The following is a 20,503-nucleotide window of genomic DNA, read 5'->3' as shown; positions in this document are numbered from 1 at the left end:
TGGGGCTCAAACATTGGCTTACAATTTCATCCAGCGAACAGAGCAGTCCCTCCTCATAAAAACTGGCACATAAGGAAATCAGAAGATGAATTTAAAGAATGGCTCAAAGTGAGGTCAAGACATACCCTCTTTTTTGACGGGGCAGCAAAGGGAAATCCAGGCAAAGCTGGTGCAGGAGGAGTCATAATAAATCCAAATGGGGAAACATCTCACTCCTACGCATGGGGGCTGGGACACACAACCAGTGTGCAAGCTGAGGCCCTGGCTCTATACCAAGGCCTCAAGATCCTCCAAGAAACAGGTATTGAGACAGCCAACATAATCGGAGACTCCCAAGTTATTATAGATGCATTGAAAACCAGCAATGAAGTGAAGGATCTTAAACTTTCTAGGCTGATAACCAGAATCAAGGGAATAGGAAAATGCTTCCAGAGTTTAGACTATTTTCATGTGCTGAGAGCACTCAATAAAGAGGCGGACATAGAGGCCAATAAGGCCACTCTCCTCTCAGCAGGAATCAAGCAGGAAGATAAAGAAGTTTCATGGGATCCCATCCCCTAACCTGTAGGCTCCAATGTTTTATTGCCTCATTTTAAAAAAAATTGTCTGTATCTCCAAGTGGGGGGAATCAATAAAAAGCATTCAACCTAGAGCAAAGAAGAATGTTGTAAGAATAAGATGCAGGCTCACTCACAAAAGTGACCCGCATCAGAATACAGATGACCTCAATGTAATAAGTTTACTGGCTTTCAGTCCAGCAGAAATATAAATATCCCATACCCGTTTTCGTAAAAAAAAAAAAAAAAAAAAAAACTGTTATTTTATTACTTCCTTAGGAGTCCCATTTGAGACCTCAAAATTCCCCTAATGTACCCCGCCTATGATAAGGAAATGCATTTTATCATGCAAGTTTGTTGACAATGGAAACATTATATTCTAGGGAAGGAGATGATCATCCAAATAGATCATCAACCTCTTCAATTTATGCAGACACAAGGGAAGTTGTAGAACAATCACCGTCAGAAATGGTCCACATACCTGCAATAATCCCATTTGAACATTAAATATAAGAAAGGTAACACTAATCACATCACAAATTGTCTCAACCGGCCCCCGATTGTGGCATTGAGCACAAATCTCAACTCTTGTGGGAACGAGGCCTCTGGATGGCCCCAACTATATGAAAATGACTTGAAATTCACTGCCACCTATAAGATGTTGATGGTGGGAAAGCCAGTTCAAGACTTCCACCTTCATGATGGATTGTTGTACTATCTCGGACGTATTTGTGTTCCTTCAAGCAAGTGTGTCAAGCTTATTTAGGAGGCACATTACAATGGGGTCGTGGGACACTTTGGTGTGGAGAATACAGTGGTAGTACTGCATAAGTATTTTTATTGGCCAAAACTCTGACAAGATGTTAGAAAATATATTAGATCCTACACTGCCTATGCCATCGCTAAGCCAACCACTGAGAAGCAAGGCCTGTACACTCCTTTGCATACTCCTAGTCGGCCTTGGGAATCCATCTATATGGATTATATGTCTGGCCTCCCTTCTACCAAGCATGGTAATGACTGCATGTTTGTGGTCATTGATAGATTTTATAAGATGGCCATATTGGTTGCCTATAAGAAGAGTATCACAACAAAAGGCATTGCCAAGTTATTCTTCGAATGAGTATGGGTACATTTTGGGATCCCATAGACCATTATATCATATCAGGATAACAAGTTTCTAAGCACATTCTGGTTAAGCCTCTGGTCTTTATCGAACACCAAACTCACCAAGTCGACTGCATTCTACCCCTAGACTTGTTGCCAAATAGAGGTCATCAACATGATGATAGAGCACACATTACGAATGTATAACTCTAAGCATCCACGAACATGGGATGAGGGTCTCCCCTATGTGCAACATAACTACAACAAAGCTCTCCATAAATCAACTGGCCACAAACCCTTCCAAGTGGGCCTAGGATTTCAACCATCGCGTTCCATTGATGTTGCAATTCCTCTTACAACTACACAAACAAAATATGTACATGTTCAATCCAAAGTTAATAAGGTTGTCAAGTTTATTGAATACATTTAGTACATCCACCAACAGGTCCATGATATGCTGGATAAAGGCAATACTAAGTATAAACAATGTCATGGTCGACATTGGGTGCCACATAAGTTTTAAGTGGGCAAAAAGGTTTTGTTGCATTTGTAGAAGGAACACCTTGTCAGAGCCCATTAGAAGCTTTGAACACTCCAATAGGGGCCTTACACCATCACCAAGGCTATGGGTGACAATTCTTCTGAGCTAAGTATCCCCCCATTCCTTGGCCTGCACCTAGTATTCAATGTGGACTGCCTTCTGTCATACTTTCCACCATTGTTGGACACATCAAACATTATTGATCAACTGACACCAACAGAGCTCAACCCAGATTGTATTGAATAGGACACAACTGATCAGATCATGGACACACAAATTAAGAACACTCGCCAATGGGGATTCAACTGTATCGGGTTGTCAAAGTTAGCCAGATCCTGCACCAAGTCAAGTGGCTCACCAGGGACCAAGTTCAGCAGAAGTTTCCTCACCTCAAAGAGCCACTCAACATAATGGGGACCATTTCTTCCTAAGGGGGGAGGACTGATCCATGTGGATATTGGTGGCCACCTACCTATTCCACTTAAAACCCTAACACTATTTTCTATCAGCTTCCTATTTTGACAATTTTCTATTTTTGGAATTTTTTTGGGTCATGAACTTTCAGAGCCATTTTGAGGCACTAAATGATATTTTTTTTTGGGGAAATGAGCATACTTGGGTCTTTAACTAATGTTTGTAGTTGAAATTTTTTATCCTTGGATAGAACTTTCTAACGGGCTATCATGTGTGCCAAATGGAGATCGTATGACAAAGTTACGACCTCGGGAAGTTTGCGTTCAAACTAACCCCATGGGGTCCATACCTTTTGGTGTTTCATCTCTTAGGGTTATGTTTTTGGATCTTTAGGGTTTCTCATTGTTTCTTCATGATAAAAAGGTCTTTGAGGCTAATGGTAACAAAGTTCATATGCCTTGTAGTTGTCACATCTCTTCTTAGAGATAAGCTACATCACCCGAGCTAGTTTGCTTTCATTATGCATGTAAACAACAACATTTGCTATTTATTAATTGAAGTTTAGTTTCACTATATTTTTGTGTTGTCATTTTAAATTTGTATTTCGTTCCATTATTTCATAAATCCATATCAACTTTGGTTACTTTGTGTTGTTTTGGTCTGGAATTTAATGACTAGGCTCAAACAATTAGTAGATAATGAACAATTCCAGCAATCATCCCTAGTAAGGATGTTTCACTCTTCATGAAATATATGAAATTTAGAGGATTCTTCATCGACACAAGGATCTCATTTTTTACAATAGGAATTTCATGTTTTCACTACATCCAAAATGCATAGTCGCAAGTTACAATAATGAGTATGTTGTGTTAATGGAAATGATGATGCAATAAAAAAGTGCAAATTCAAGTTTTGGAATCTAAATGCAATATGCTTCATTAATTTTTCATGGTCCAAAATAGAACTTCCCTATCTATAATGTTGAATTTTGAAAAATGTTAATGAGATCATCTCTAGAGGAACTCAAGAAGAAGAAATTGTTTATAAAATGCAAAAAAACGTGGACATGGAAACATAGGAATCTCATCTCTCGCGTTGGTCAAGACAAAGCTTACAACAACTATGTTTTCCATTAATTAAAGTTTTTTCTTCATGTTTTGCAAAGTGTAAGTGGTTTTAGGAGCCTTTTCCGGATTCACACAAATAAAAGTTTTAGAAAATCCTCTACGAAGGATAATTTCATTTTGTGTGTGTGTAATAATCTTTAAATACTTTGCTCAATTGTTGATCCATGGATTATGTAACCAACAATTTGTACTATTAAGTTAACATGTGTGGTTGCAACACTTTTCTAATACAAAACATGCCTATTCTTGTTTTTTTCATTTTAAATAATGTAATGTTATATGATGGCGACCCTTTACCTCAATTAGTATTCACAAAATGTGAGGAAGTGGTTATAAGATTTTCCTAGTAAATTCTTCCATGTAAAAACGATAGTATTATTTATATTGAGCAAAACATCATTACATAATTTATTTCTTAAAATAAAGTATTTGAAATGCTACTAAATGTACCAAGTGATTTTGATTAAAAAGAGATACGACCAAAAGTTGAACATTGTATGCATTCTTTCCTTATTCAATTCCATCTAAGGGTTCCTAAAAACGCCTAAAAATAGATTTATTGTTTTCTTCTTCTTACTTCTATGAAACAATGTAGCTATAGTAAGGATATTATCATCCTCTTTGTGATTTTCTATATCTTTTAATCCATCATCTTATTTAAAAGCGATATGACTTGTCTCACCTAGCCATCTTTATAAAGGAATATGATAATCATCCTAATCCCCCATTTGTTCTAGCTCATTATTAAGGGAGGGTTTTTTAGTATAGGCTACACCATAGCAACAATAGTAACACATGTAAATACACAAAAAGAAGAAAGGAGTTTCAGGAAGGAATTCCAACCATCTTCTTATTCCAACTTCATACATATTTATACATAGTAGATGTGGTTGGAGCATTTGTACCCATTCCAACCAATCACTCATACATTTACCTTTTACCATTTATTACATGCACTTACTCATATATGTGCGAGGATTTATATACACCTAAGAGGTCCCTCCAACATCTCCCCCACCGTCAATGCCTTGCTCGTCCTGAGCAAGGATAAAACAATGTCTTGGACCTCTACTTATTGTAAAAGTATCCTTACTATGCATCAACCATGCGTATCAGTTTGCGTAGGTAACTCAGTTACAACAAACACCAACTAGATAGGAAGATACAAATATACAAGGTTTACTATGACTTTTACTTACTAGGTGGTTGCATATTGCAAATCTCAATTCTCAATCATTCTCTACAATCTTTCTACTTGTTGATGCCTCGAAAATCGCTACATCGACATCGGGGAAACCTCCCGGTCCAGACCTTAAAGGTAGCTCCTTTTTCGTTTGGTGTGGTGGCTCCGACTGGATATAAAGAGACCAGTTTCCCAATGATTTGTAAATGGGATGGATTAGAGATCGGTTTTCAAATTTGCAATGGGAATGATGGATGATTTATTCTAAAAGTGCAATAATATAAATAACTAATCTATCCCAGGAAATCTTTCTCTTTAGTGTAATTTTTGATGATTCTTATTAATAAGTAGGCATATAGATGACTCTACTCATAAACAAAAATATTCATTCATATGATAATTACTTTGTTCAAGTAGTTGAACAAAGTAATAATTAAAACATTATTACACTATTCTTTATATACCATTGACATAAATATGAAGGAAAAATAATAAACCTTAAACATTCAATAGTGATAAGCCAAAGAACTGCTGTGAAAGCATACACATATATCAAAGATAGCAAAATGAATAAACGTTGGTTCATATAAAAGAACGAAGCAAAGACATAGATAGTAGTACCATATGTAGTTTGAATCCCCTCTGATATCACTCGCATTCAGATTCTGCCTTTCAACTTGGAAATACTTTTACAAAAAGCAATAGTGCATATCCCATAAAAGTACTCTTCATTAAAACTTAGAATTCAGGTCCAGTTTTAAAATATATATATATATATATATATATTCAGAAGCACAGTAGTGCAACTCCCGATCCAAGTCTTAATACAAAATTTGAGGACCCTTTTTAAAAACATGAAAGGGTCTTTAAATCCTATCTAAACTAACAAACTATGAAATAAAAATGCTGTGTGCAGGAATAACTAAATCACAAATATATGTGAAAATCTCCCCGAAATAGGCATGCTTGCCGTCGGTCAGAATGGTTCATTGTTTCGGCTGATTATCTTTTGGCTTGAGCTGGCATATGGCGAGCATCAGTTGCAGTTCTGGAGGATGACTCGTGCACGAATGTAACTCGGCAGTATATGTGGCATCAGTAATTTCAGGAATCATGTAACCGATCGTATCGGTTAGGCATTTTATCGTTGTTTTATGGCTATATGGTTTAACAAGGAAAAACCAAAAGGTTTCCCATGTTAAAGTTTGAATGCCCGCGATCAATCTTTCCCTCTTTTCCAACTCCTGTTTCTATGTTTGTTCCAATGCTTTCACTGATGGCAATTCCCCTCGAGAACATTATGAAATTAAATTTAACAAATAAAGAGTATCATTAATCAATTCAACCATATTACTAATCACCAATCTACATCTTGATATTGCCCTTTCTGCTTTCATCAGTTGAGATTGCCATTCAAGGAATAGGATTTCCTTATGTGATTCTAGAATTCGAGGTAGATTTGCAGCTTGTCCTTCCTAGGTTTCTTGCTAAGAGAGAAACTCTGTTAGTGTTTCATTTGCTTGCTCCAATGTTTATCTTGCATCAACTGAGTTATCAATCATAGATGAGGAAATTTCGTAGAAGGGAGGAACTAAAGAAATATTGTTACATAACAAACTCAACTGATTAGATAGTGCTTTAGTAATTTGGAGAGCCTCTGATTTGAATTCTTCTATTTGAGGAAATCCTTTGAACCTCTCTATTTGCAGTGACAGTTGAGCAATTTGTTCATCCTTTGATTTGCTCAACTCTTCATTCATTGACTTCAGCTTGTTCAATGCTTGAGATAGTTCCTTTTGCTTCTGAATTGCATGTTGATCTATCCTCTGTTTCTCTTTGAGCAATTGCTCATTTGATTGCTTCTATGCTGCTAACTGCTGGTCTAACTGCTCTATCCTCTGCTGCTTCTCATGTACCTGTGTCTCCAGTGAAACGATTGCTTGATCCTTTTCTTTAAGCAAATTGCTGACTTCCAATGCCTTGTCCATAGTAGCTGTTGTGTATGCTCCAGCATACTGAGAGAGTTTAGTAAGATCTTCAGAAGGGTCGACTTCCTCTCTCCATACCACATTAGTTATCTCCATCTGTGCAGGCAAAAGAGAAGATTGATCAAGTTTTCTCTTTTTCCTTTGTCTCTTTATTACAACCCTATGCTTAGGGCTGTAGAAGACATCCAAGGGTGGTATTTCCTCTACATGTAGAACAATTTCATCGGATGGGTTCTCTGGAATCATCTCTACATCCTTTTGAGTCATGGGTGGGCCGCTGGTTCCTTTAGTCGGAACCGTATTAGTTGCTGTCTTTTGACCAGTTGTCACTTCAGGTGTACTAAATCCCTGTAGGCTCTCAGTATTGCTTATGATTGAGTCAAACTGTTGCCATTCTTTGAGTAGTTTGGGATCAATATGAATGTCTGAATCAATGAGTTCACTGCCTTTTCCCTGTTCCTGTTCCTGCTCTAGCATTTTTTCTTTCTCGGAGATCTTTTCCACTACAGGAGTCTTATCAGTAGCCTTTTGTTCAATTTGACTGGATGGCTAAACTGTAGGGGTTGTGGCTAATAGGTCTAAAGGCAGAGTTTGCAACCTCTGGTCTCTAAGCCTATTGAACGTTTCTAACCTTTGATCTTCATACTTGATCCTGGCCAATGCTTTAACCTAAAATAATGATTCAGCTGAGGAAAATAAATCATCGAAGACATCCTCTTCATGATCAAATTTAGCAAGTATGGCTCGAGATGTGACGTTATAAGCAACCTGTCTTGGATCATATTTCCAGTTAGGAATTGTGGCAACATTCAGCATTTGAATCTTTTCTATGTCTTTCTCGATATGCTTGTAGTCATGTAAAGTGAAAATGCCACAACGTAAGGGAAATGTAGGCCACATGTGTTTCTTTGAATCGTCAAGGGTTCTGGATGTCCCTTCTACTGTTATTTGATAAGCCAATTCCTGAGCTAATAATTTATCAGACACATACGGGGGGAGAACATGGGGTTTAGTGAGGCTACCGAAAAGCCTTATATAGGTAAATTTTTCCTCTCCGAACCAACTACCTACTGCAGTCAAGTCAATTCATGCTTCCTGGGAAATCTTGGGGGCAGGCTTATGGAAAATAGAACAATATACAGGCAAAATAAAACCATTGCAAATTCTATACAAATGGTTTTTGTAGTGTGCCTTCCATAACTGCTTAAGATAGATATGAATTGGGTTTGGATCCTGAGCAGTCCATTTCCATCCGAGTACCGGATATTCATAATTAAAGCAAATAGTATCCATAATATAAGCACTATAATAGAAAGGGGGAATGGTCCTGGTAGTTTTATGTGCATTTGTTCTGTACTCTAAAATTGCTGTGGCTAGTTTATTAGACAAAATATTTGCCCAATCCATCACATAACCATTGATTGCAGCTTCCATTAGGGGGACCATTTCTATAGTGAATTTGGCAGAATCATGTATTCCCCACATCCTACACATCATAGCTCCAGCATAGCAATAAGGGGAAGCCAATGAGTCAACAGAGTACTTACCCGATGACTCGTGCTTGTGCTTTTCTGGGAAATGCCTCCATTGCTTTATCGGGGCTGACTCTGAGTCATTTTCCTTCGCAAATGCCTCTAGGAATGCCTTGTTGTACCGCTTCTCAGGTTGAGGTAAGTGGTACATTTTCCTGAGATCCTCAGGCTGGAATGAGTCGAATATTCTCCCATCAGATGTGCAAAATGTTCTATCCGAGACTGGAATTTTCTCTACCACCCATCTTACCATGTCAGTATATGGCAGGATTTTAGCTCGCGCTGCTATCCTGTGAAGATAAGAACAAGCCAATTCCTTAAGAGTTCCTTCTGACTTGTTAGTTGAATCGGCTGTGGCTTCCTCTGATAACTCTTCGGGCTCCTCTGCTTCTATCAGATTATAAATACTTTCCCAGCTTGTATTTCCTAGACCAAGACATGTCGTATCTGAGATTAATCCTTTCTTGCTTGGTCCTGGATCTTTGGCTGCAGGAGCTGCTGTTGTGGACTTCTTTGATTTCTTCCCCATTTTCTCTGGATCTCTGGTTTCAGAGGAATTCTGCACAAACAGTTACAAACCGTAATACAGGGATAGTGATACTGTAAGCCAATATGACAATGAATAGAATTACGTTGATTGGCGTATGATAATATGAAATATAGTTAAGGATTACCACGGATAAAATCTTTTAAAGGATCTATCCTTAACTGTAATATTAAATAGCCGTCCAAACTGCCAATCGTGGTAAATAATATCATAAATTCCCATCTCGTCGATCATATGCTGAATGATTAATTCAAGCGTGCTTCGGATTTCCTCGATTGACGATCAACGATAAGTCGCAAATCAGCGATCGGGAGTGTCAAAGGGAAGGGCTTTAGCGCTTGCTTTAAATATCCCCGATTACCGAAAGGTGATACCATATAATGCATGCAAATTGTTTTAACGTATATTTACCTTTCGAGATGCGCGCCCAATTAATAGATCGCAGTCGGGATTTGGCTTGATCTTTATCCCTTTGTCATGTGACTCCGTCGATTGCTGATTGCGATTACCTTTATCGCATCAGGAGTTTTGATTAGACCTTTTCATATATCCTTTTATTATTGACATGGCCGATTTGCCGATTGTGATTTCTTTATCGGATCGAAGGATTGGGTGAAGTTTCGCTTTTGTGTGTGTTTCCTTTGATATTGCGATATGCGATCTCCGATCACTTTATCGCAATATAGAATGGTTTTATAATTTTTATTAAAAGAACACTTTGTTTTTATTTAAAAGGCTTTATAAAATGATTCATCTACATTGGGGCTTTTAATAAGGATTTTTTTTGTGATGAGGTACATATCGCTTTATTCACATATCTAACTAAGTTTATTTTAAAAGGGACCCATTTCATATTAAGATCTTTTGTAGAGTTTTTTATGAAATGGGGGGTTGTTGTACAACACAACAATTGGTGATTCACTAGAAGAAACAGTTATCTCTGAAAAAATAATATAATACTTTAACTTTCTTAATCTGGAAACCTTAATAGATGGGGGAAATCTAATACAACTAGGTAACCATAAATTCTGAATATAATGAAGACTATTTTTGCTATCTCTCTCTCATCTCAAAATTAAATACATTCTAAGTTTTAAGTGAACCTTACTTGGTTGATGATGATAAATCAAAAGACTTCTTCAACTTAGCCTGTATAATGACTCCTTTGTCATAGGTAGAGCCACTGCTGCCAGCAAACGTCCATAGTCTCAGCAGGGTTACCTTTTAACCATTTAATCATTCATTATTCCATCCATTTCAGAGTATAATTTAAAAGAATGAATTCAAAAAGATATGTTCCCATGTCTTTTGTATTTCATTTTCTTCTTTCTCTATTTCTTTATTTTGTGAGATAAAAAGCCATTGTCCTGGTTTGGTGGCCAGCTTTTGACAATGCCATTCACTGGTTGTAATTTAACTGAACAAGCTGGCTCGTGATGAGACCCCTTGTCTTATAATTATAAGCCATTACCCTGTTTTGGTATGCAGTGATGGTAACATCAGTTGAACTAGTCCCCTATGAACATGGTAAGCAGGCTTATGATAAGACCTCTTATCTTTTATATCAAATATATTTTAGAATTACAATCTGAAAAATTATAAACTTTGATGGATGGGGTGAATAATTTTCTCCTTAAGAGAATATGGATGACAATTTTGAGATTTAAATATGCTAAGATTGAATTAGTCTTTGTTTTGTATTGATAACTGTTTTTAGGCTTCTAAAACTTTAGAATGATTTACAATATTTTCAAGTTTTGAGAAGATTTTACAAAAATGAAAAGGGTTTTCAGAATTCAATTATACCTAATTTCCTAGAATTTTCCTTTTCCTTCAAGGCTTCCATCTATCAAAAGTAAATATTAACACTATTTTCTTTTGAATGAGCTTCTTAATATAGTAAAGATCAATAGAAGGCTATTTACAACTTTATTTCCTAAGACAAAAAGAATTAATTATTTACACAAATATAACTGGAAATTAAATATTTACAAAGTGAGAAGGGGTTACCTCCTCAATTGAAGATTTTTTTCAAAATAAGCCCATTGACAGGAAGAGAATATCTCTTTCCTGATAGATCTTGCAATATGAATGTAGATGGGCCTATCTTCTTGCTGATTTGGAATGGTCCAAGCCACATTTTCTGAAACTTAGTGTGTTTTCCTTTATCCTCATGGGATTTGTCCCATTTTAAAACCAGATCACCAATCTGTAAATGTTTTGAGCCAGTTGAAGTTGTATCAAAAGAAGACTCAATAATTTGTTGATGCTTTGCATGTGTAATTCAGACTTTCTCCCTTTTTTCCTCTAGTTTTAAGATCTAATCATGTCTCAATTGAATAGAAGATGAGGGATTTTCTTGAATAAACTGCACTAAAGGTAGTGATGGAAGTACTAAGTTTGATGGTATGACAGCTTCCTTTCCATACACTATATTAAATGGAGAAGTGCCTACTGAGGCCTTCTGTGTTATACGGTCTGCCCATAGTGCAAATATCAAAGATTTATGCCAGTTTTTATGAGTCTGCTCAATAGTTCTTTTAATGATTTTGATAAGATTCTTATTGGTAGATTCTGCTAGACCATTACCCTGAGGGTAGTAATTTGTAGAATATTTCAATTTGAATCCTCTTTTGATAGCAAATTCCAGTATAGAATTACCAGAGAATTAAGATGCATTATAAAAAATAAGAGCGTTTGGGACACCAAACCTGGTAATGATGAACTGATCTATGAATTCAATGATTGTCTCAGAGTTTGCTGTCTTCAAAGGAATTGCTTCCACCCACTTAGTAAAGTAATCGGTAGCTATAAGGATATACCTATGCTGTTTGGATGAATGTGGAGTGATTTGTCCAATGATATCCAATCCCCATTGTTCAAAGGGTTGTTCAATGTTGACTGGTTGCAAAGGGAAAGCTGGTTTCCTTTGTCTTCCACTAGTAGTTTGAAATGTTTGGCATTTCCTTACGTATTCATGAGTGTCTCTAAACAAGGTGGGCCAGTAATACCCAACATGAATGATTTTGTGGGCTGTTGTATCAGCTCCAAAATGTCCTCCTGCCGGACCATCATGTAGTTCCTGCAAGACCTTATGCACTTCAGCTTTTTCTAAGCATCTTAACAAAATTGAACCATAATTCTATCTAAACAACACATCATTAACAATCATGAAGCTTTTTTTCTTTCAGTCTTATGGCACGCTTGTTTTTATAGGAAAGATTAGAAGGAGCGTATCCATTTTTCAAATAAAATATCAAATCTGCATATTGGGATTCAGGATTAATGGTACTTATTTCATTGATCTCTTCAATATCATTTGTACCTTCATGTTCCTGAATATTAGAAGCTCCTGCTAACAACCTGCAAAAACCTTGGCCTTTGACAATCTTTGCTGGTTTAATTTCCAAGTCATATTCTTGTAATGTTGTGACCCAATTTGCCATTTTTTCTCCCAATTCCCTTTGAACTAGTAATTGTCTTATTGCTGAAAATGGGACTATAAATTTTGTGTGAGCCTTTAAGAGAAAGGGTCTAAAGTGTTTAATGGCTTTGTATACAACAAAGACTTGTTTTTCAACTTCAGAGTAATTAAGTTTAGCACCTTGAAGGTTTGAACTATAAAATGAAATTAGTGCTTCCAAGTTTTGATCGTTGATTTGTGTCAGCACTGCTGCGTAAGATGAATCAAATGCAAAAGTATATAGAATGAAATGATTTGAAAAATCATGAGTGTTTAATGCAGGAGCATTTATGATTGCTTGCTTAATTGAATCGAAAGCTTCTTTTTTTATATGTCCCCACTTAAACATTGAGTTCTTCTTAATCATGGTTTGTAATGGTAAAACAATCTATGAAAAATCTGGAACAAATCTTTTTACAAAATTAATTTGACCTAAAAATGATTGCATTGTTTTTTTATTATGTGGAAATGGGATGTCAGAAATCTCTTTGATTCTATCTGGATCAATATAAATACCATCCTTTGAAACAATGAAGCCCAAGAGTTTACCTTGGTCAAGAGCAAAAAAGGACTTCTTAGGATTGAGTGAAATGCCATACCTTTTGCAGCGCTCAAAGATTTGTTTCAAATCATGCAAGTGATTTGATCTTTTCTTAGAGAAAACAGTAATGTCATCCAAATAGACAACTACTGATTTATTGATTAGACCTTTGAATGCTATGTCCATCGCTCTTTGGAATGTGGCTCCAGCATTGATTAATCCGAAAGGCATTTTTTGATAGGCATAAGTTCCCCACTTGGTTCTGAAAGTAGTCTTAAGTCTGTCATCGGGGTGCACCAAAATTTGGTTATACCCTGAAAAACCATCTAAGAAGGACATTAATTCAGAACTAGCTACTGAATGGAGAGTTTGCTCCATTGTTGGTAGAGGGAAGTTATTTTTTTGACTTGATTTATTAAGATTTCTGAAATCAATATAAATTCTAATGTCACCATTTTTCTTCCTTACTGGCACCATGTTAGACACCCAATTTGAATGTATAACAGCAAAGATTATCTTAGCTTTCAAGAGTTTGTTTAATTTAGCTTTTATTTGACTCTTTAAGTTATGATGAATCTTCCTTAATTTCTGCTGTATTGGTTTTTCTTCAGATAGCATCCAAATTGTATGTTGTATGATAGATGTATCATATGTTTTCAAATCATCATATTTCCAAGCGAAGACATTTTTGTATTTATGCAATAATTTGATAAATGCAGTTCTTTCTTCTGAAGTAAGTCATAATCCAAAATTGATGTTTTGTGGGTTATCTTCTGTACCAAGGTTAATTAATTCAAATCTCAAAGTAGAAATTTGGAGCTTTGAATTAGTAACCTGTTTAAACCTATCTTTGATGTCATAAAGGTCTTCAAGTTTGACCATTGGTTTAGGTATTGGATTTTCTTCAAGTTTTTCTTTCATTTGAAGATCATGCTCACTTTCGTTAATAATTTGATCATCATAGGACTTATCAGAAGTTAAGAAATTTAGAATGTCATCATCATGATTGAATAGTCGCCAGTTAGTGACATTATCAGGAATTGATGGTCTGAAAATTAACTCTACTAAAAATCTATCGGGACTGTAATCTTCAGATGGAAGAAGATTAGAAGCAACATTGGCTAGTAAATATGCTGCTGCATTCTGGGATCTGGGAATGGGAGAATTATTAAATGCTAAAAAATGAGACACAAGGTCTGGTACCAAAGATTGATAATGTTTAAGGTGACTAGAAAGACAATGTATAGTATTTCTGACTTGTTTTATAACAATTTCAGAGTCACCAAACACTTTCAAATATTGTACATTAAGACCGATTGCTTTATAAAGTCCTTGAATCAAGGCTTCGTATTCAGCAGTATTGTTTGTGCACTCAAATTCTAATCTGCATGATAGCATGGTCTTTTCTCCCTCAGGACTAACTAAAATACATCCTACTCCTGCACCTTCATTAGATTTAGAACCATCAAAATATAATGACCAAAACAATGGTTTATCTACAGTTTTATTTACAGTTTCCTCAGCAATTTTAACACACCTTGATGTATTTGTTTAGGAAAAAATTTCAATTTGAGATGTGAAATTATTAATTGAGAAGGGTGATGATTGAGCAGTAAAATTTCCAAAGAACGATTCGGATGAGTAATTACCCAGAATGTTGTTGTTGAATGCTATTGGCTGGTTTTCTTGTTCAAACTCAGTATCAATATGAGTCATATGTTTCTCCCGATTGATCTTTATCTAATTTGGCTTTCCTTTATAAGGTAGCCACATATGCGACTAATCGGGGGATATATAACCATGAAGTTTCTTAGACCAGTCTCTACTTAAAATCAAACCATAGAACTCAGGAATATCAGCGATTAAAATATCAATTCTTTGAACCACTCTTGGATCAGCTGATAACCTAATGATAACTGAGTTGATTTCTCCTAATACCTGGGCCTTGGTTCTATCCAGCTGGACAATATGGATTGCAGACTTTTGGGGTTCGATATTCAGTTTAGAACAAAATGAAGCTGGCATTATATTCGAGGAAGCCCCTCAGTCTATCAAGCAATTGTGCAGATTTCTATTATAAATCTCGTAGGTCAAGAGAAAAGGAGGAGTATGGGAATTTGATCTATCTCCAATTAAAACAACATCAGTAGCTTCTACTCTACCAGGAGGTGGTTTACCTATTTCATTAACAGCCTTGAACAATACATCATTTGGGAGAGGAGAAGAAAGTACTGCATCTAACTCCTTAAGCAGCAATTTTTGTTAATGTTTGAGTTTACTAAGTTCAAACATAGTGATATTTGCCTTCGTTTTCTTCATGTCTTCAATAATGTTGTAATTCATAGAGTCTGTAACTACTAATGTTTTAGATGTTGAAGGTGGATTTGAAGCTGATGGCTGATTTTGGGAAAGTGCGGCTGTAGACTTCTTTGTGGGAGCTTTTTCTTTAGTAGCGGTACCCGTGTTCCTTTTCTTTTGAGTTACTTGAATCGGTTTTGGAGTGCCTTTACTCCTAGTAATTACTGGGAAAGCTTCCTGTTCATTTTCTGTATCAGAATTAGGCAAAATAAAGTCCCACATTCCATGACATTTTGCAGTTACCTCTTCTTCAGTTTCTTCAGATGATAAGACTGTCTCTTCTTTTTCATCTTCCTCGGGGTTTGACTTTGCATTGGATATAGCATTCGGGGAGTTGAAGTCTCAACTACTTGCTTCTTGATTTCTATCATTTCATTTGACATAGTCTTGAGAACTTTTTGGAGACCTTCCATATCATATGGATTTTTAGCCATTTTCTTTTTTGAATCATCTTTGAAGGAGACCTTTTTTGATTTTCTGTCCTCAAGAGCAACTTTCTTTTCTAAAGCGATAATACATTTTTCTACAACAATTGCCTCTTTCATATTTTCAGCTAGAGTAGTTTTTGCAATTCTATCTACAAAGATAGCTATATTTGAAGGTAAAGCTGTTATATACCATTCACTTCTAACTTGTTCACTAGGTTTAGAGGCAGTCGGGATCTTATTTAAGAGTTTATTAGACTGTGAATTGAACTTTTCTATAGGTTCTTTAGACTCTGTCCTAAGATTTGAAAGATCGTTGATTAATGTTGCCAGATCTGTCATCACCATATTTAGTCAAGAACTGTTCTTGAAAAATATTCGAACTAGTAATGGATCCTGATGGTAAGGAAAAGTACCAAGACCCTGCTGACCCTTGTAGAGTATAAGGGAAAAGTCTGACAACCACATCTTCTTCAGTAGCTCCTTTTAAGTTTATTGACAACATAAAGTTGTTAATGTGTTCATCTACCGGTATGCCTACATCCGGATTAAATTTTGGCAACCATTTTTCGGGATGAGCTGGCAATGGGTGCAAAGGTGCGGGCGTAGTGACTCCACTAGGATTGTTCCATGGATTCTGTGCCATTGTTAAGCTGCTAATAGATGATAGTGCCGATAAGGTTCCAGATGGTTGGGAAGGGGCAGATATTGAAGTTCGAGGAGGTTGAGTAATAGATGTTGAAGTTCCAGTTCCCTGTTGAATGACAATCTGGAGTGGGGGAGTGGATGGTTGACTTTGCAATGGAGAAGATGAAATGGAGGATGATGATGAGAAAGTTTCACTGTCAGATCCTTCAGTTGTCTTCCTTGCCCTTTTCCTTTTAGGCAAAGGTAACTCAGTAGGTTCTATACCAAGTTTTTCGCTCTGAAGTCTGGTGAGGGGGTGAGAGGGAATGAATTGCGAAGACACACTGTCTTGAGATAGCTCAGATTTCTGTGGTGATATTGAGAATCCTTGAAGTTTTTGGATTAGCGACTGTACTGCAAGAGATTCTGGAGTTAATTTATCTAAGATATTTTGGGTTGAGCAGTGGTAGTTGTCTTCTCTACTTCTCGCTTGAAAACTGGAGTTCCAGTATGCAAGGGAGAAGTCGGAGGTGAGGTGGAGGGAGATTTACTCTCAGAATGGAATGTAGATTTGGGTTTGCTCGCCATTCACAGTTCAGGCCCTCCTTCTAGCACCAAAAATGTTGATGCCTCGAAAATCGCTGCATCGACATCGGGGAAAACCACTCGGTCTGAACCTTAAAGGCAACTCCTTTTCCGTTTGGTGTGGTGGCTCTGACTGAATATAATGGGACCAGTTTCCCAATGATTTGTAAATGGGATGGATAAGTGATCGATTTTCTAATTTCTAATGGGAATGATGGATGATTTATTCTAAAAGTGCAACAATATAAATAACTAATCTATCCTGGGAAATCTTTCTCTTTAGTGTAATTTTTGATGATTCTTATTAATAAGTAGGCATATAGATGACTCTACTCATAAAAAAAAATTCATTCATATGATAATTACTTTGTTCAAGTATTTGAATAAAGTAATAATTAAAACATTATTACACTATTCTTTATATACCATTGACATAAATATGAAGGAAAAATAACAACCCTTAAACATTCAATAGTGATAAGCCAAAGAACTGCTGTGAAAGCACATACATATATCAATGATAGCAAAATGAATAAACGTTGATTCATATAAAAGAATGAAGCAAAGACATAGATAGTAGTACCATATGTAATTTGAATCCCCTCCGATATCAATCGCATTCAGATTCTGCCTTTCAACTTGGAAATACTTTTACAAAAAGCAATAGTGCATATCCCATAAAAGTACTCTTCATTAAAACTTAGAATTCAGGTCCAGTTTAAAAATATATATATATCGGAAGCACAGTAGTGCAACTCCCGATCCAAGTCTTAATACAAAATTTGAGGACCCTTTCTAAAAACATGAAAGGGTCTTTAAATACTATCTAAACTAACAAACTATGAAATAAAAATGTTGTGTGCTGGTATAACTAAATCACAAATATATGTGAAAATCTCCCAGAAATAGGCATGCTTGCAGTCGGTCAGAATGGTTCATTGTTTCGGCTGATTATCTTTTGGCTTGAGCTGGCATATGGCGAGCATCGGTTGCAGTTTTGGAGGATGACTCATGCACGAATGTAACTAGGTAATATATGTGGCATCAGTAATTTTGGGAATCATGTAACTGATCACATCGGTGAGGCATTTTATCGTTGTTCTCTGGCTATATGGTTTAACAAGGAAAAACCAAAAGGTTTCCCATGTTAAAGTTTGAATGCCCGCGATCAATCTTTCCCTCTTTTCCAGCTCCTGTTTCCATGTCTGTTCCAATGCTTTCACTGATGGCAATTCCCCTGGAGAACATTCTGAAATTAAATTTAACAAATAAAGAGTATCATTAATCAATTCAACCAGATTACTAGTTTCTGATCTACATCTTGATGTTGCCCTTTCTACTTTCATCAGTTGAGATTGCCATTAAAGGAATAGGATTTCCTTATGTGATTCCAGAATTCGGGGTAGATTTGCAGCTTGTCCTTCCTTGGTTTCTTGCCAAGAGAGAAACTCTGTTAGTGTTTCATCTGCCTACTCCAATTTCTGTCTTGCATCAACTGACTTATCAATCATAGATGAGGAAATTTCGCAGAAGGGAGGAACTAGAGAAATATTGTTACATAACAAACTCAACTGATTAGATAGTGCTTTAGTAATTTGGAGAGCCTCTGATTTGAATTCTTCTATTTGAGGAAATCCTTTGAACCTCTCTATTTGCAGTGACAGTTGAGCAATCTGTTCATCCTTTGATTTTCTCAACTGTTCATTCATTGACTTCAGCTTGTTCAATGCTTGAGATAGTTCCTTTTGCTTCTGAACTGCATGTTGATCTATCCTCTGTTTCTCTTTAAGCAATTTATCGTTTGACTACTTCTGTGCTGCTAACTACTGCTCTAACTACTCTATCCTCTGCTACTTCTCATGTACCTGTGTCTCCAGTGAAACGATTGCTTGATCCTTTTCTTTAAGCAAATTGCTGACTTCCGATGCCTTGTCCATAGTAGCTGCTATGTATGCTCCAGCATACTGAGAGAGTTTAGTAAGATCTTTGGAAGGGTCGACTTCCTCTCTCCATACCATATTAGTTATCTCCATATGTGCAGGCAAAAGAGAAGATTGATCAAGTTTTCTCTTTTTCCTTTGTCTCTTTATTACAACCCTATGCTTAGGGCTGTAGAAGACATCCAAGGGTGGTATTTCCTCTACATGTAGAACAATTTTATCGGATGAGTTATCTGGAATCATCTCTACATCCTTCAGTCGGAACCGTATTAGTTGCTGTCTTTTGACCAGTTGTCACTTTAGGTGTACTAAATCCCTGTAGGCTCTCAGTACTGCTTATGATTGAGTCAAACTGTTGCCATTCTTTGAGTATTTTGGGATCAATATGAATGTTTGAATCAATAATTTCACTGCCTTTTCCTTGTTCTTGTTCCTGCTCTGGCGTTTTTTCTTTCTCGTAGATCTTTTCCACTACAGGAGTCTTATCAGTAGCCTTTTGTTCAATTTGACTGGATGGCTGAACTATAGGGGTTGTGGCTAATAGGTCTAAAGGCAGAGTTTGCAACCTCTGGTCTCTAAGCCTATTGAACATTTATAACCCTTGATCTTCATACTTGATCCTGGCCAATGCTTTAACCTGAAATAATGATTCAGCTGAGGAAAATAAATCATCGAAGACATCCTCTTCATGATCAAATTTAGCAAGTTTGGCTTGAGATGTGACGTTATAAGCAACCTGTCTTGGATCATATTTTCTGTTAGGAATTGTGGCAAGATTCAGCATTTGAATCTTTTCTGCCTCTTTATCAGCATGCTTGTAGTCATGTAAAGTGAAAATGCCACAACGTAAGGGAAATGTAGGCCACATGTGTTTCTTTGAATCCTTAAGGGTTCTCGATGTCCCTTCTACTATTATTTGATAAGCCAATTCCCGAGCTAATAATTTATCAGGCACATATAGGGGGAGAACATGGGGTTTAGTGAGGCTACCAAAAAGCCTTATATAGGTAAATTTTTCCTCCCCGAACCAACTACCTACTGCAGTCAAGTCAATTCCTGCTTCCTGGGAAATCCCAGGGGCAGGCTTATTGAAAATAGAATAATATATAGGCAAAATAAAACCATTGCAAATTCTATACAAATGATTTTTGTAGTGTGCCTTCCATAACTGCTTATGATAGATATGAATTGGGTTTGGATCCTGAGCAGTCCATTTCCATTCGAGTACCAGATATTCAGAATTAAAGCAAATAGTATCCATAATATAAGCACTATAATAGAAAGGGGGAATGGTCTTGATAGTTTTATGTGCATTTGTTCTGTACTTAAAATTGTTGTGGCTAGTTTATTAAACAAAATATTTGTCCAATCCATCACATAACCATTGATTGCAGCTTCCATTGGGGGGGACCATTTCTTGAGTGAATTTGGCAGAATCATGTATTCCCCACATCCTACACATCATAGCTCCAACATAGCAATAAGGGGAAGCCAATGAGTCAACAGAGTACTTACCCGATGAATCGTGCTTTTGCTTTTCTGGGAAATGCCTCCATTGCTTTATCGGG

Source organism: Pinus tabuliformis, chromosome 8 (assembly GCF_031772625.1).
Source record: "Pinus tabuliformis cultivar Carrire ecotype Pingquan chromosome 8, CPIR1, whole genome shotgun sequence".
Taxonomy (NCBI): Eukaryota; Viridiplantae; Streptophyta; class Pinopsida; order Pinales; family Pinaceae; genus Pinus; species Pinus tabuliformis.
The sequence above is the reverse complement of the archived record's forward strand: the minus strand, read 5'-3'. Positions refer to the sequence as shown.